The sequence below is a fragment of the Melospiza melodia genome, chromosome 2 (genome assembly GCF_035770615.1).
Source record: "Melospiza melodia melodia isolate bMelMel2 chromosome 2, bMelMel2.pri, whole genome shotgun sequence".
Lineage (NCBI taxonomy): Eukaryota > Metazoa > Chordata > Aves > Passeriformes > Passerellidae > Melospiza > Melospiza melodia.
Window position 1 is genome coordinate 24663657 of NC_086195.1, and position 14212 is coordinate 24677868.

At 40.6% G+C, this 14212-nt stretch overlaps 1 protein-coding gene across 2 annotated transcripts in view; it reads right to left on the reverse strand.

Annotated features, from left to right (window-relative positions):
• Nucleotides 1–14212, reverse strand: part of CMSS1 (cms1 ribosomal small subunit homolog) — a 223588-nt gene that overhangs the window by 59235 nt on the left and 150141 nt on the right. The gene's annotated exons all lie outside the window — the stretch shown is intronic.

Consider the following 14212-nt stretch of genomic DNA (forward strand, 5'->3'; position numbering starts at 1 on the left):
CTGGTTTTGATCAATGAAGTTCTCTGTTTCTCTGTGCTACGTTAAGGAATGCCTCCCCTTTCTTTGATGAGATGGCCTGAGCCTTGCCCCCAGCAGAGCCAATCTTTCCAAAGCTTTCCTTATTAAAATGTTTCATCTGTTTGGAGGGGTTCTCTGTACAGTAACCCACTGTTGTGGATTGCAAGCAGTGAGCAGCAGGTTTGAGCTTCACCAGTGTGACTAAGAAAGGAATCCAGCCTGAGTGCCATAAACGCCATAAGCCAAATCTTAGTCACATGGAATTCAATGGCACACTTCCTACTGATTTTGTGGAACTCAAAACTCACTTTCTAATCACAGACATTTATCTGTTAAAAAACACAGAAAGAATCTGACATTAGACTTCCTTAATATATGTACTAATGTAAAGTTTTTTGCTACATTTTCACAAGAACCTAATGTTGAAACTTTTCTTCCAAAATTAAAATTTCCTTTGGTTCTTATACAGTATTTTACCTTCCCACTCTCTTGGTATTTTACAAGCAGATCTTAGCATCATAAAACAATACACCACATATAAATACACACCACATCAGATATAGCAGACTTCTCTCAAAGAAAGAGAATTCAGAAATTCAGTGGCCAGTTGAGTAGTTTTTCCTCTAAATAGCAACGTCAGTCTCCCAATAAATGTAAAGAAGCATTTTAGGTCCTCATGTATTACTGGAACATTATTTCTTAACTCTTCAGAGAAAACACAAATACTTAACAAGCTTTTAAAAAAAAAAAAAAAAAAAAAAAACAGACCCAAATGCCCCTGAAATCAAAATGACCAAAACAAGAAACTCAATCAGGAAATTAAGTAAGTTCCTAAATTTCTGCACATGGCTGGACTTGCCTCAAGAGGCCTTACATGCATCTGCAAAATATAAATGAAAGTTAGTTAGATAATCTTGTAACCATAACTGTAAATTTCATTGCATATTTTGAATACCTATTTGCTTCCAAAATATGCTAATATTTAATTTAACTGTTTCATTTATGTGTTTCTTTTTCCAGAAGTAAACAAAATTCCTTGATTTTGATTATTGGCCCTGAAAACTGGGGTAATGTATTTCAAAGTCAGTCAAGCTGTGTCTGTCTTGTGGAGAGACAACTAACATCAACTGTACACTACAAACAAACCAACTGACTGCTACTGGGTTTATAATTTCTCATATTTTAACACACTGAAGGCAAAACACTTCAGGTGGAATATTAAAAAAGCAAAAGTCAACTTGTCCCAATCAGATGTACTGCATGATTTAATTTTGGTACTAGTCAGTGGTAACTGAAGTGCAGAAGTGTTAAGTAAATTTTTAATTATGCAGGCAAACTGGGAAAAGATGACCAGAAAAGACTAAAACACAAATCAAGCTAATGATGTACAAAATTAAGATAAAGCACACACATGCCATATGAAACACCCAAGTGGCCAGATTCCTGTAAGAAGCAGTGCAGGTTTCAAGGAGCATTGTCATTAGATGAGTCCTTACTCTGCACTTGCACCTTCCACAACCCTTTGATGCACCAGAAGGTGTTGGGAGCAGCTGTGGTTTTGCTAATCCAAAACCCACACAATCATCAGAGTTAAATGAGACCAGACTAACATGACAAGGAGTTAACCCTTTAAATAAGATGTTTTAGGGCTCCTCCTCAAGGGGTTTCTTGATTGCTATAAAAACAATGTTCTAAATTCAGCTTCCATTGCTAGAATAAAAACAAATGCTGCTTCAGTTACCAAATGTAACTATTTCAGTATCAATGTAAAAATAGGCTTCAAAATAACACTTTTCCAGAGGTTATGGCTCACAGATTCCAGGCAATCCATCATCAAAACCTTTCTAAAGCAGGAGCCAAATTTAACTTCAGCACCTGATAGGATAGTATTAAACAGACAGACTGGCACTAAAGGATTCTTACATAGGAGCTTACACAAAGCCCTCAAAAACATGTGTTATCATAAAACATACTTAGGCAGCTCATGTGACCTCAGCAAGCAAGCATGGGTGAGTTCACCTCATATGGCACTAAAATCAATGCTGCAGATTTACTGCTTCCTTCTCCCAAAGTAATGATGAAAGCCATTCTTCTTCCATTTTACCTCCTCCACTGAGCTCTTCAGGCTGTTGTGTTCTGCTAAAGACATAAAACTTCATAAAACTTGGCCATTTATTTGCACTAAAATATAGAAACTGATCCATCTTCTGCAGCTGCTAGGTTGTTCAAACCCCAATTTAGATTGTATCTGCCTCATCAGATTTCCCCTTTGGTGATACCTGAGTAATTAGTTTTATTTTCTCCACACAAGCCTGTTTTTAACATCTTTTTCCTAATTGAACTGCCACAAGTATTTCAAATGGAGGAAAAGTCAAGCTAGAAACTTGTTTTGGGGCAAGGGAACTGCTTTTAATTTCAACTTTTAAAAATGCATTACATATATTATATATGGGTCATCCAAACGAGCAAGACTTTAAAATTCAGAGGAAAGTAACCGTGATTAACAGATGGTTTTACAAGAGCAGTGGTGAATAAAACCTAGCCACTAGGCAAATCCTAACAAGCCAAATTGACCAATGTAAAGGAAAGAGGTGATGGCATCCAGCTGCTAAATAAGCACCACTTTAAAAAAGTTTTTTTCAAAAACAATCTTTGGAATTTATTGCCAGATTTTATTTGCATATTTTCCACTGAATTTTATGATAATGTCCATCAAGAGATGAAAGTTGCCATGTTGTGTTACTGTTCCTCTTATCCAAGTATTTTGGACACTGATCACAGCATTATGAGGAATGATATCCAAAACTCCAAGTCACAGGGGCATGAAGAGGTTATTAAAGGCCATTCTGCCACAGGAGAGTGAAAAGGCTTCAAAGAAGCACAACTGGATGTCACTGCTTGTCAATGCTCAAAAAAGTCAGTTTGGCCATATAATTTTCTTCACTGCCTATCCATACCACTAGCTCATTTTCCTCCTGCTCTGTACAAAGTCTAAAAACACACACATAACCATGTGCGTGTTTTTAGACTTTGTACGGAGCAGGAGGAGAATCTCTAAAACATTTCAGTTTGCATGTTCCTCATCTACTTGATTTTAGGTGGCTCTCAGTAGGGGAATAAGTGGAATAGGCCTGATCTGACAGCGCTGTCAGAAGAACTGAGGCTGCACAGCCCCAGGCTCCCAGGTGCTACCAGCAGCAAGGCTGAAAATGTGCTCTCAGTTGAGAACACACAGCCCCTGCTCAGCTGAACAGGAAGGGGTCTCCTAGTCAGAACATGTCTGTTTTGTATGCATACAAGTGTTCTCATTATGCATGTGTGTGTATATTGATGCCCACATATTTATTTATTATATGTCCACACACAAAGGCAACATAGATGCCTTCAGCTGCTGGGCTCAGAGTCTGCCCAGCAGCCACTCCTGGATCCCAGAGCTCCCAGCTGCTGGCACCTGGACAAACAAGCCCACTCCAGCTGCTGGCACAGACTGTTACACATATATCCAAATATCTCCAAAAAGTGCTCATTGACTCATCTTGATGGGTTTCAGATCTGGACTCTGGGACTGTGACTCTCCTCAGACAGCCCTGGAAAGGACTCCAGACCTGGTGTCCCTTCAATTGTATCTTCAGTTAGCTTTTTGCCTGTCATTGTGTCCCTGTGCTCCTCTGGGCCTGCTAAGGTGGGACTTTGGGGGGCTGATGGCTCCAGTGGTGGCCTGGCAGGAGTCCAGGGCAGGGTACCAGTTGGGATCCTCTGTCTGCCTTTGCCTGTGCTCACAAAATGTAGCAGATTGTCCCATACTAGAGCGACCTGGCAATTGAAATGCCCTGCCCCACCTCCAGATTTCTTTTCCTTTTCAATTAATTTATTTTTGTGTAATTGGTGAACATCTGCTCTTCCTGCTGAGCATTTGGTATAATTTAGAGGAAGAATGAAAGGCATCTGTATTGGAAGCACAAACAGAGGCACTTCATTTCAGACAAAACGATCCTCACAGAGAGCATGAAAATAAACTCCAAACAAATGCAAAGGTGAATTTTCCAAATGGCAATCCCCCTCGCTTTAGGAGATGCATCGAGCGTTTGTGTGTGATTTTTAAAAACTTTTATTTTACTATCAGGCAAAGAACTCCCTAAACCTCATTCAGCATTCACCCTAATTGTGGGTACCTTCAGGCTGGTCCCACCCAGAGCTCCCAAGCTGGCTTTGCCACACAGGATGCTTTCAGCTGGTCCCTTGGGAGTAGAGGAGGAGTGGTGGCCAGCACAGCAGACAGGCTGCCCTGGCCCACGCAGGCAGAGCTGGGCTGGCTGACCACGGCCCTGCCAAGAGGTATTTTAGCTTTCTGACCAAGCACTGCAGGCAGCACTGCACTTGTGGGAAGTTGCTAAGTATTTCAACCAATTCTTTCCAAGCATGGGGAAAATTACTGCTGCTTATGTAATCTGTCTTTTGCCAAATGGGAATCTGGGAGCTCAGCTGAGCTGACGTCAGCATTTAAGTTAAGGAGCCAAAATATTTTTCACTCTGATGCTCTTTTGGTTTGCACCATTGACTACAGATTCTGCTAAAAAGTTACATCACAGTCCTAAATGTCACCTACAGCATTAGGATCAAGCAAGGTGTTTTGTTTGAGGTACAGTTTGGAAGGCAAATTTTGGGAATACAGGGACATCAGGTTGTACATAACAAAAGCAGCAGCACCAGCATTGAAGTGTGTAAGCTCCACAGGGCCCAAGGTACTGTGTGGCACTTGGTTATCCCATGTGACAGTGGCTCCCAGACACACCCCAAATGTCTTCAGACAACCTTCCCACCTTGTTTCTTAAACTGGAAACTTATTTAACCTCTTAATTGTCAGCACATAATTGCATTGATTTACGCTCACAGTCTGTTTGTAACATATCCCTCGAAGAAGCTGAGTTCACAGTTTTTATACCACTTAATATAAACATGTGTCATGGAAAGAAGATGTATATGCCAAGAGAAGAAAACAGAGACAACCAAAACAGCATACTGATTGATTGAAAGCCTGTTTCATAATTTGTCAGGAAATGGCAGCAATGAGTATCAATTTCAAAATAATAAGCATAAAATAAATACAGAAAACCAACTGAAGGAAGTCTGTTATGGAAGTCTTTTACAGCAGTAATAAACCCCAAATCCTGGAAAACTTTAAATGGTTCAAGACCATATGTTCTCATCAGGTATAAAAGCTGGCTTATAAATTGCATATGAATTAAGAACAAAACAATGGTAATACTCTTCAGATTACATCTGTGATGAGAAATGGCTCATCCAAAAGGAGGATGCCAACCCACCTGCCACTCCTGTAACTTGCATTTGGGTCAATTCTTACTCTCAGTCAAGTTTCTGCTAGCTTGAATGAGAGTTGATCATATTGATGCTCAGAAAACCAATGTCTCAAGTTTAGAAACTTAACTCTTGTATATGTACACAGGAAAAACAGTCTCTTCATCTCATGGAACCTTAAAAGAAAACAAGCCATGAGGGCATTCTGGTACAGACAGGTGTGACAGAAATCACGAGCTCCCTCTTCTGTAAATACCTTTGGTTGGCAAAGCATTTCTTTGCCCTTATAGCTACTAAGGGATGACTTCAGCAAGGTTAAGGAAACAGCTGAAAGCAGCAATACTGTTTTTAACTGTTTTTAATTCAAAAGCCCCTAAACATAGTCCAACAAAAAGCAAATTCAACTAAACAGACAGGTGGGTGTTTTGTGTATGCCTCTTCCTTAATTAAATTTCAGATGCCTTGTGGAAAGGATATGGAAGTGGTGCCACTCCCAAACCACCTCTGACTGTGTCACTGCTGTAACTGAAGGGGTTGAATTTTTGTCATTCTCAAACCCAGCATCCTGCGATAGCAGAAAATGCTTTTACAATTTTCTTAATGCATTGCTAATAAACTTGATGAACAGATCTACCACTCTCTCATGACTCAGCATCAGTCAAGTTTGTTTTGGTAGCTATGGGCTTCTTCCCTTTCACTATTTCCTCCAAAGCTGATCCATATTTTCAGCTTTTTTAAAAAACAAACAAAAAAACCCTAAAGAAAACCCCCACAAAAGCAAACAAATAAACCGAAAAGGCAAGGCCAAAGAGATGCAAAGACAAGCCAGGTTTGCTTTGCTTGATCTAGCTAACCACAACAGAGCAACATGAAAATTCTGTCTTTCTTCAATACTATACTCCAGCTGAATGCCATTTGTAGGGGTAAGAGCAGGAGAGCCTTGTGACACTTGCAGCCCCTCAGTGCAGTTTTCTGTGTGATAAACAGCCCCATGGCAGCCAGTAAAGCTGATTCTCAGAGAGCCAACGACAGGTGTCATCAAAGTAACAGGAACGCGCAGCAGGGAAAAACCGCGGCTCAACGCCAGGGTCAGTGCCTCGGGCTTGACTCATTTCTGGTTATGCCAACACACTTCAGATTGTCACATTTACTTTGAAAACCCTACAGACTCCCTAAAATTATTTCTGTAATAGCAATAAGCTGGAGTGCAGCGAGATTTGATTCCAATCAGTGTGATGACAATCTCACTAAAAAAAGAGAAAACATGAGGAAAACAAAGGAGAGATGGTTGATCTTGGCTATGGCTGCCACTGCTGTTGCTTTGCTGCACTTTATTTTAAGTAAAGCTGCATTTTTAAACACTGACAGAGCTCAGTAAAATTTAGTAGCTATAACTTACAGTTAATCTTGGTTAGATTCTCCATCACCTGAAGTCCTTAAATCAGTTTTGGGTACCTCCCCAGAAGATAAGCTGTAGCTCAGCCAAGTTTATTGAGCTGTATAAAAATCTACTAGATTAGGCTCTCTGGTTGGTGTTTTTGTAAGATTGCAACCATGACATAATGTCTCTAACCTTAAGTATTCACTAGGCTATAGAATCCAAAATTCAAAGGCTGTAAGTGGGATCTGTTGACTCTAGTGCATCAAAGGCGGGCATGTAAAACATCACATGACAAAAAAGAAAAAACAGTGCAGTAACTCCAATTGGCAACTTTGGTGAAGTATGGAAAATTACTGCACACACTATTATGCTGCAAATACAGTGCTGAAAATAAAATTCACATCTTATAACGAGACAAACAACTACAGAACATATCTGTCTTACCAGTGCCATGGCAACTGTAAAATAAAACACACACACTGACCTGAAATAGTAGCAACTTCTTCCCGTTAAGAATATTGCTTATAAGGGAACAAGCAAGAGCTGACTGACCACATATCCATAAAAGCTGGGAATGTTTTCTGTTTCCAGAAAGTGTTTCAATGCCTTTATTATTTTTACCAAACTAAAAAGAAACCAAAACAACCAACCAAAGAAAAAATTAAGAAAGAAAGAAAGAAAAAAAAAAAAAGATAAAGTGGGTTTGTCCCTGATTTTACAGTCCCCAAGTACATGAAGCTAACAAACTGAACATATGCACACTTCAGGGACTTTCCATAATCCAAACCATCCAGTTTCCACTTGCCTCAGAATGTGCTGATAAAAACAAACTCCCTTAACCAGACCCTGATCCCACAGGCTGACCTAACCCTTACACACAAGCATCCCACTCTTTTGTCTCACCAAAGAGACAATGACCTGCTCACACAAGTAGGCTGACAAAGTAAAAAAGGAACAGCTGCATCTGCCCAGCCAGGGATTAACTGGCATTTCAGACCTGTCTGTCCACTGAACAGCTTTCACATTACTAAGATTCACCACTTTATTGCCATTCACTCTAGTGAATTTTTAAGAAATGCTATACACAATTGGATAGACCTGTAAGAAAGGTTCTACCAGGTTGATTGGAGACTCCTTCCTAAAGAAAATCTTGCACAGGATGTTTCACAACTATATATCAGATATTGTCCCTTATCACTGCTAGCAAATTTCAAAAGAGAGAAGTCCTGAAAACAGCGAACTCCTAAAAATCTGGTAAAAAATCAATGCAGAGAAAAGAGACTATAATCAGAGCGTGTCAGGAAAAAGCCCCCAAATGTGAACTGTGCCATTGTCTGTTTTATTTGATGGTACAGCATCAAAACAGCCTCTGAGTTGATGTAGCAGACAATGGCTATTGCCCAGTGTAGTATTCAATAAGGAGAACAGTGTGGAGTTGGATGTATCCAAGCAGAAGAGGATACCCATCTAGTCATTATCCTATTTTCAAGCCACAAAGAGTTTGCATTTGCTCGTTTAACCATAATATATTTTTTTCTATTAGCAAATGACTATGTAAGTATGTTCACAAGTTCTCCACATCTGAGCAAAAATTCAAAGTAGAACCTCCTGCCTAGAATCAAGTATCAATTACCACCTCCTACAATAAATCTAACTGTAACAGAAATAATCTTACACACTGCACTGGACATTTAAATATTGTCTAGCAAGCAAAAATAAGCGTTAAACATATCCTCACATATACCCCTTCATGTCTTTACTCTGACTAACACAAAAGTCTGATTTACAAGTACTCCATAAATTTGTGAAAAGTAACATGGAAACTGTTCTGCAGCTCAGTGACCTGTTGGCACCAACTCAACACAAGTGCTGCTCACACTGTCCTTCCCAGCAACACAGGCCTGTGAGCCGCCAAATAGGCAGGGAAAACAACAAAACAACAGGCATGATTTTGCATTTAATAACCAGAAACAGTTTGGACTATGCTATAAACTTTGCTATTCTCTACCCTGTTCACTGACTTTCTAAGAGCTCCCATTTAAACACATAGAATAACTTCTCATGAACTACTTAATCCAGTTCCCCAACCTGAAAGTCCTAACAGCTGCTGCTGTTTGAAGCATCCAGAATATTACTTGAATATACTTTGTAAAAATGGCATTTGCTAGTAAAAGCAAAGCTTTTAAAGCTTAGGGGAAATAGCCTTGGGGTTTTCCCCTTCTGAGAGCCTAAAGTTTTATGAGTGAACCTAAAGGACTGCCAGACTTCTAAAGTGACAACACATTACAAAAAAATTTCCTATGTGTTTTGCAAATTTGAAGTCAGCCACATTTCACTACTGACATAAGGGTTTTTAATATCAGCTCTAATGAAATATAATTCTCCAATGACATAACTGTGAAGTACAGCATTTTCATTTCACTAGCTGGCAGAGAGGTTTTGGCCTTATTATTATTATTATTTCTTATGTAGAGCCAAAAGTGTTCTAGGCCCTGCACAGACATGCCTAAAGACAAAACCTTTTCCTTGTATCTGCTGTAAACACAGAGACTGCAGCATATTCAGCTTTACAGAACAGGTCATGCATTTTCACACCACTGGTATGGCCAAGTCATATGGCATGACACAGAAATAAGACAAAAATGTAAGAAATAGTTTGCTTTCATCTTCTTTACAGTTTCACTAAATCTCTTTGGGTAGGACTGGATAGTTTATGGTTTGGGAGAATGTCACTGTTAATTGGAAAAAATCCTACAGTCAATGAAGAAATTCCAGCCATCATCATAAAGGAGGGGGGGCACAAGCTGAGGGTTAAAATGATTGTCTTATTTTTAAATCTGGTTCTTCCTGAGGTCTTCCTGGATGTGAAAGATGTTTATTTTAGAACTGATACGTGCACAGCTCACAACAGTTTAACCACATACCAATAAAAATTAAAAAGCTCCTGTTTGCAAATGACTGAACTGAGAAGAGCTCTGCCCTTCCTAGACCCTGAACACCCAAGAAACAGGGATGACAGAAAAAGCTACGCTTATCCCATCAGGGCCTACACCCCCTGATGAATGAGATGAAATTCAAGCAAGTCAGAAAGAGAGACTTGTCTACTCCAAAGTCCCTGAGTAGCTGGTAGGAGCGTCTGACATGGCCACTTTGTTCTGGATTTGTTGTGGGAACAAGCAACAACAATAACAATGCTGTACTCACCCCTTCACCTACAGATCCTCCTCAATGCTCATCTCTTCAGGTCCCCATGGTGTTACCTGGGACAGAAATTGCCTCAGTTTGGCTGGTGCCTGCATGCTGTGCTTTGGGATGGAGCAGTGACCCTGGTATCACCAAGTGACCCTCCAGTGACACCTCCACACACAGATCCAGCTCCAGCTTCAGAAAAAATTTGAAAGGGGTATCTCATGGCATAGTTCACAGTAACAAATCTAGGCCTGACCTGCTAAAACACACACAGAAGGGATAAGCCATACTGACAGGCACAAAGGGGACACCTCTGCTGTGGCAACATCTCCTAGTGGCTGTCATGAGTGGAAGGTGACAGGACACAGTCTCTGCCACAGGGCTGATGCACACTCAGCTTGAAAAAGAATAAGACATCAGTACATTAAATTGAAAGGTGGAGAGAAAAGCCTCCAAAAACAAAAGGCAGATGGCTGGTGAAAGTTAACAATAAGGTTCATTTGTGGGGTTCCTTTGCCAGCTTCTCGTAGAAGTCTTGAGATAACACCTTGTTGGATTCATAAAACACAAATGAACTAGATCAGCAAATTCCCCTTTGGATTGGACTCTAATCAGGGTATCTTGGTATCCTTGCCCTCCTGTTGCATCTTTCTGAAATCCCAAAGCACATTTCAATGGGGGTTTGCAGACCCTGAACTGCAGCCTGAACATGGTTTGAACTCTCAGTGAACCACTGACAGCTGCACATAACTTCCATTTGGGGCTACAGTAGAAGCTGAAAAAAAAAATCATGTTTGATTTTTCTACTTTGGGGGGCAAGTGAGGAGAACAGTCCACATAATGCATTATGGTGCAGCTTGCAGTGGTGGTGGCTGTCTCTTTTGGTGCCTCAGCTCATTTCTGCAAAGACAGCTATGCAGGATGAAGTAAGTGTTATCCTTCAGCTTCTCTAGACTGCTGACAAACATTACACTGGTCTCCAACACTGATGGAACACAGAAGAGAAAACACAGAGCATGACTTCCCAAAAACGGGCAAAACTTTGATCCTCTCTGGAGGACACTCTGGGAAGAGGCAGAGGATAAATGGGGTCAGAACAGCCTTTCCCAGCTCCATGCAACCAAGCACAAATCAACAGCAACAGAGGTGTTACCTCTGAGGGGCTGTGTGAAGCTTGCAGCAGACAGCAGCACAGCAGGGAAAAACTGCAATGCACATCTGCTCTGCACAGCCAGGAGATCACAGGCAGGACTAACACGCTTGCTGGAAGCTTGGCCTCAGAAGGGAGAGAATCAACACCATGGAAGGGTGGCAGGGTTTGTCCCACTGTAAATGCTGGCATTTATAATGGAGAACAAAGTGTCACTGGATGCCTGTTGCAGACACGGTTTGCTTTTCACAATGTCATGTAACCGTGCTTTGTACTAAGATTTCATACAGTGGTAGTTCTTTCATTTAAGTAATTACATTTTCTGTCTGTAGGAAATGGTCTCCTTTGACCATACCAAATAAGCTATTGTCCCACCAATCATATTGCCATAATCAGCTACCAACATTTGTTTTAAGGCACTGCCATTTCTTAAGAGCTCTTACCTCTTTATTAAAGGACAATGCAAGTCTAAAACCAACAGAATACTCTTCCCCAAAAACAACATCCCTTTCCTCAAGCACTGAAGCAATAAATGGCATAGGAAGAAGAAAAAAATAATAAAATAGTTACAAAAACTATCTAAAACCTCTATGAACTCAAAAAATGCTTCTTTTCACACAGTTCTAGAATCCTAATATATAAAGTTATACTAAAGCAGTATTAAATCCTCTACATCTTCCACCCACACAAACAAAGCAGTCCCCTCCTACCCCTCCACAGCTTCCAGCCTCAAATATCCTGGCGTAAAATGATCAGACAAAATAGGTGACTTATGTTTTTATTGGTTCCTCCAGACTATGACGACATTTCCTAAAACACTGAGCCAGGAAACTATTAATGTCTCTGAAAAAGTGGAAAGGGTCAGGCTATTTTAAAGGATGTGTTTGCTAGGAGGCTTTTGTTATAGATGTATAGGCCACTTAATATTTGATTAATAATAACAAAAGTATTTCACATTCCTGTAACATTTCTAGCTCAAAGCTATATTGTGAACATATTTGTAACACAACATAACAAATATGTTCTTGTTTTTCTTGTGTTATGAATGCATTACCCCTTTTCACCTTTCTGAGAAATAAAATAAGCAGGTTAATAAGCTTGCCTAAGATTTTGCAAAGTATTATATCCGTTCCAAGATCAGAATTACCCACAGATCTGTATGTGCTCCTAATCTCAGGCTTTTATTGGAGAGAGAAATGAAAATGGTCACAGCTTATCACGATTATGATAATGAAAGACCTGGAAGATTTTCTAGATTTATCTCAGCTGTGTTGGCCTGCATTTGGCAGCACAAGGCAGGTCAGGCACTTGCAGGTGGGGTCAGGGATCCCTTTAAAAAGCTCTGTGTGTGTTATATATGAGCACTAAACCAGAGATACCAGTACTCTAACAGGAGCATAGCACAATGCAGGACAGAGAGATCCCACAGAGACTCCTCAAAGCTTTCTAGTTTTCTAGCACGTACTACATGAACATAACTCTTCATCTTGGCTGCTTTGTCAGTAGGTCTGGGAAATATCAAGGGAGACTTGCACAAAAGCCTCTGAAGTGAAGCTGCTCCAAAGACATCACCACTTCTTTTGTGGCCACACAATCTCACCCACAAACCCAGTTCTGATCCTGGCTGCACAAGAGTATGTGTGAAGGTCAGCTCCCTAATGCAGGAGTGCAAAGCAGATAGCACCACGTGTTTCACACAGGAGAGCATTGAGGCATCCTAAAAGAAGTACAAATCACTCTGTTTTTACTGAACTAAGGAACTTCACTCTTCTGTCACGTCTCAAACAATCACAGGGGATGAGATGACAAACGCTGCAGGTAAAAATCCCACTATTTCACAGTGCCACCTCCTGGGCAAGCAAGACTGGTAAAACACCCTCATGTGTCCCTTCTCTACTGCAGCATCCAACGTTTTAGTGTCACCTCCCAAGCTCTGGCAGGCCAGGCATTACCTCTGTTCTCAGAAGGCAGGCCATGAACACATGGAAAGAAGAGCAGATTGTTTAAAGCTCTCCCCATGAAACGTGAACTGCAGCAATCCCACTCCTGAGTGAGGCTGTATCTGCATAGGCAAGCATCACGCAAACCCACAGGATTAAATTCACTGTGGGTTGCTGGCTAATCACAAATTAGCAATCAGGGCTTCCTTTCAACATCCAAACAGGAAATGGGAGTGGGGGAAGTGAAAGCTCAATAATTTCTTGCATGTTAACAGACTACATGAGCCACTCCAATAAAAAAAACTTTGCTAAGTGAATTAAACCTAGCTCACAGCCTGTCTCAAAATGGCAAGCATTTATCTTTAAAACCAAGCTGTGCATTTTGGAAAGACAACGGATACAGACATTTAAATCAGCAAAATTGAATTTCCAGGATAAGAGGACATCAAGCAGTGATCTGGAGGATCCTAGTTTATTGTAATCACTAGTGTTGAGACTATAACCCCCAAACCCAAGGTGGTAATTCTGGCATTCCTCTTGAAATTTAGTGAGAAAACAGGATTAGAAGGGAAACATTTTACTTATCACAGACTGTTAAGTCCATAATGGCCTCTGACAAAGGAGCAAGAAAATCAGCCCTAATGTTAGCTCAATTTCTTTCTGCTATCTTTTAGGAGTACTGTACTCTTTGGCTGTGCACACCCCTTAAGTTTTACTTGGCCACAAACAGTTAAGTGTCAGGAAAGCTGGGAAATAAAGTCCCTGTAAGACACTGAAAACCCTAAAATGCCCAAAGGAGCACAGGACTTTGAGGCCTCCATGTCAAGCACAGCAAGGAACATCTCTCCATCTTTCAGTTAAGAGATCAGAGCCCCTGGCAACTGGGAAAAGCCTGGCCCATAACACACTCCTAATTTGGTACTATCTTCGCAGCAGGAGGAGGAAAAACAATTTTGTGCAACTGTTAAGCAATTCTCAAGAGTTCAAGGCAGATAAAAGGCCAGTTTCTTGGTTGCCTGAAGATATTAAGACAGATTAGGGACAAAAGTAAGATGACTTAAATGGGTGGATGTAGACTGAAGTTTTGAGGGAACAAAACTGCAAGGTAGCATTCCTTGTTTTTTATGGAGGTACCCAATGAAAAAGAAAAATCTCTTGGAAGAACTCTGCAATACAGACAGAGATTATTTCAGTGGGCTGTATGAAGAACAGAACAGA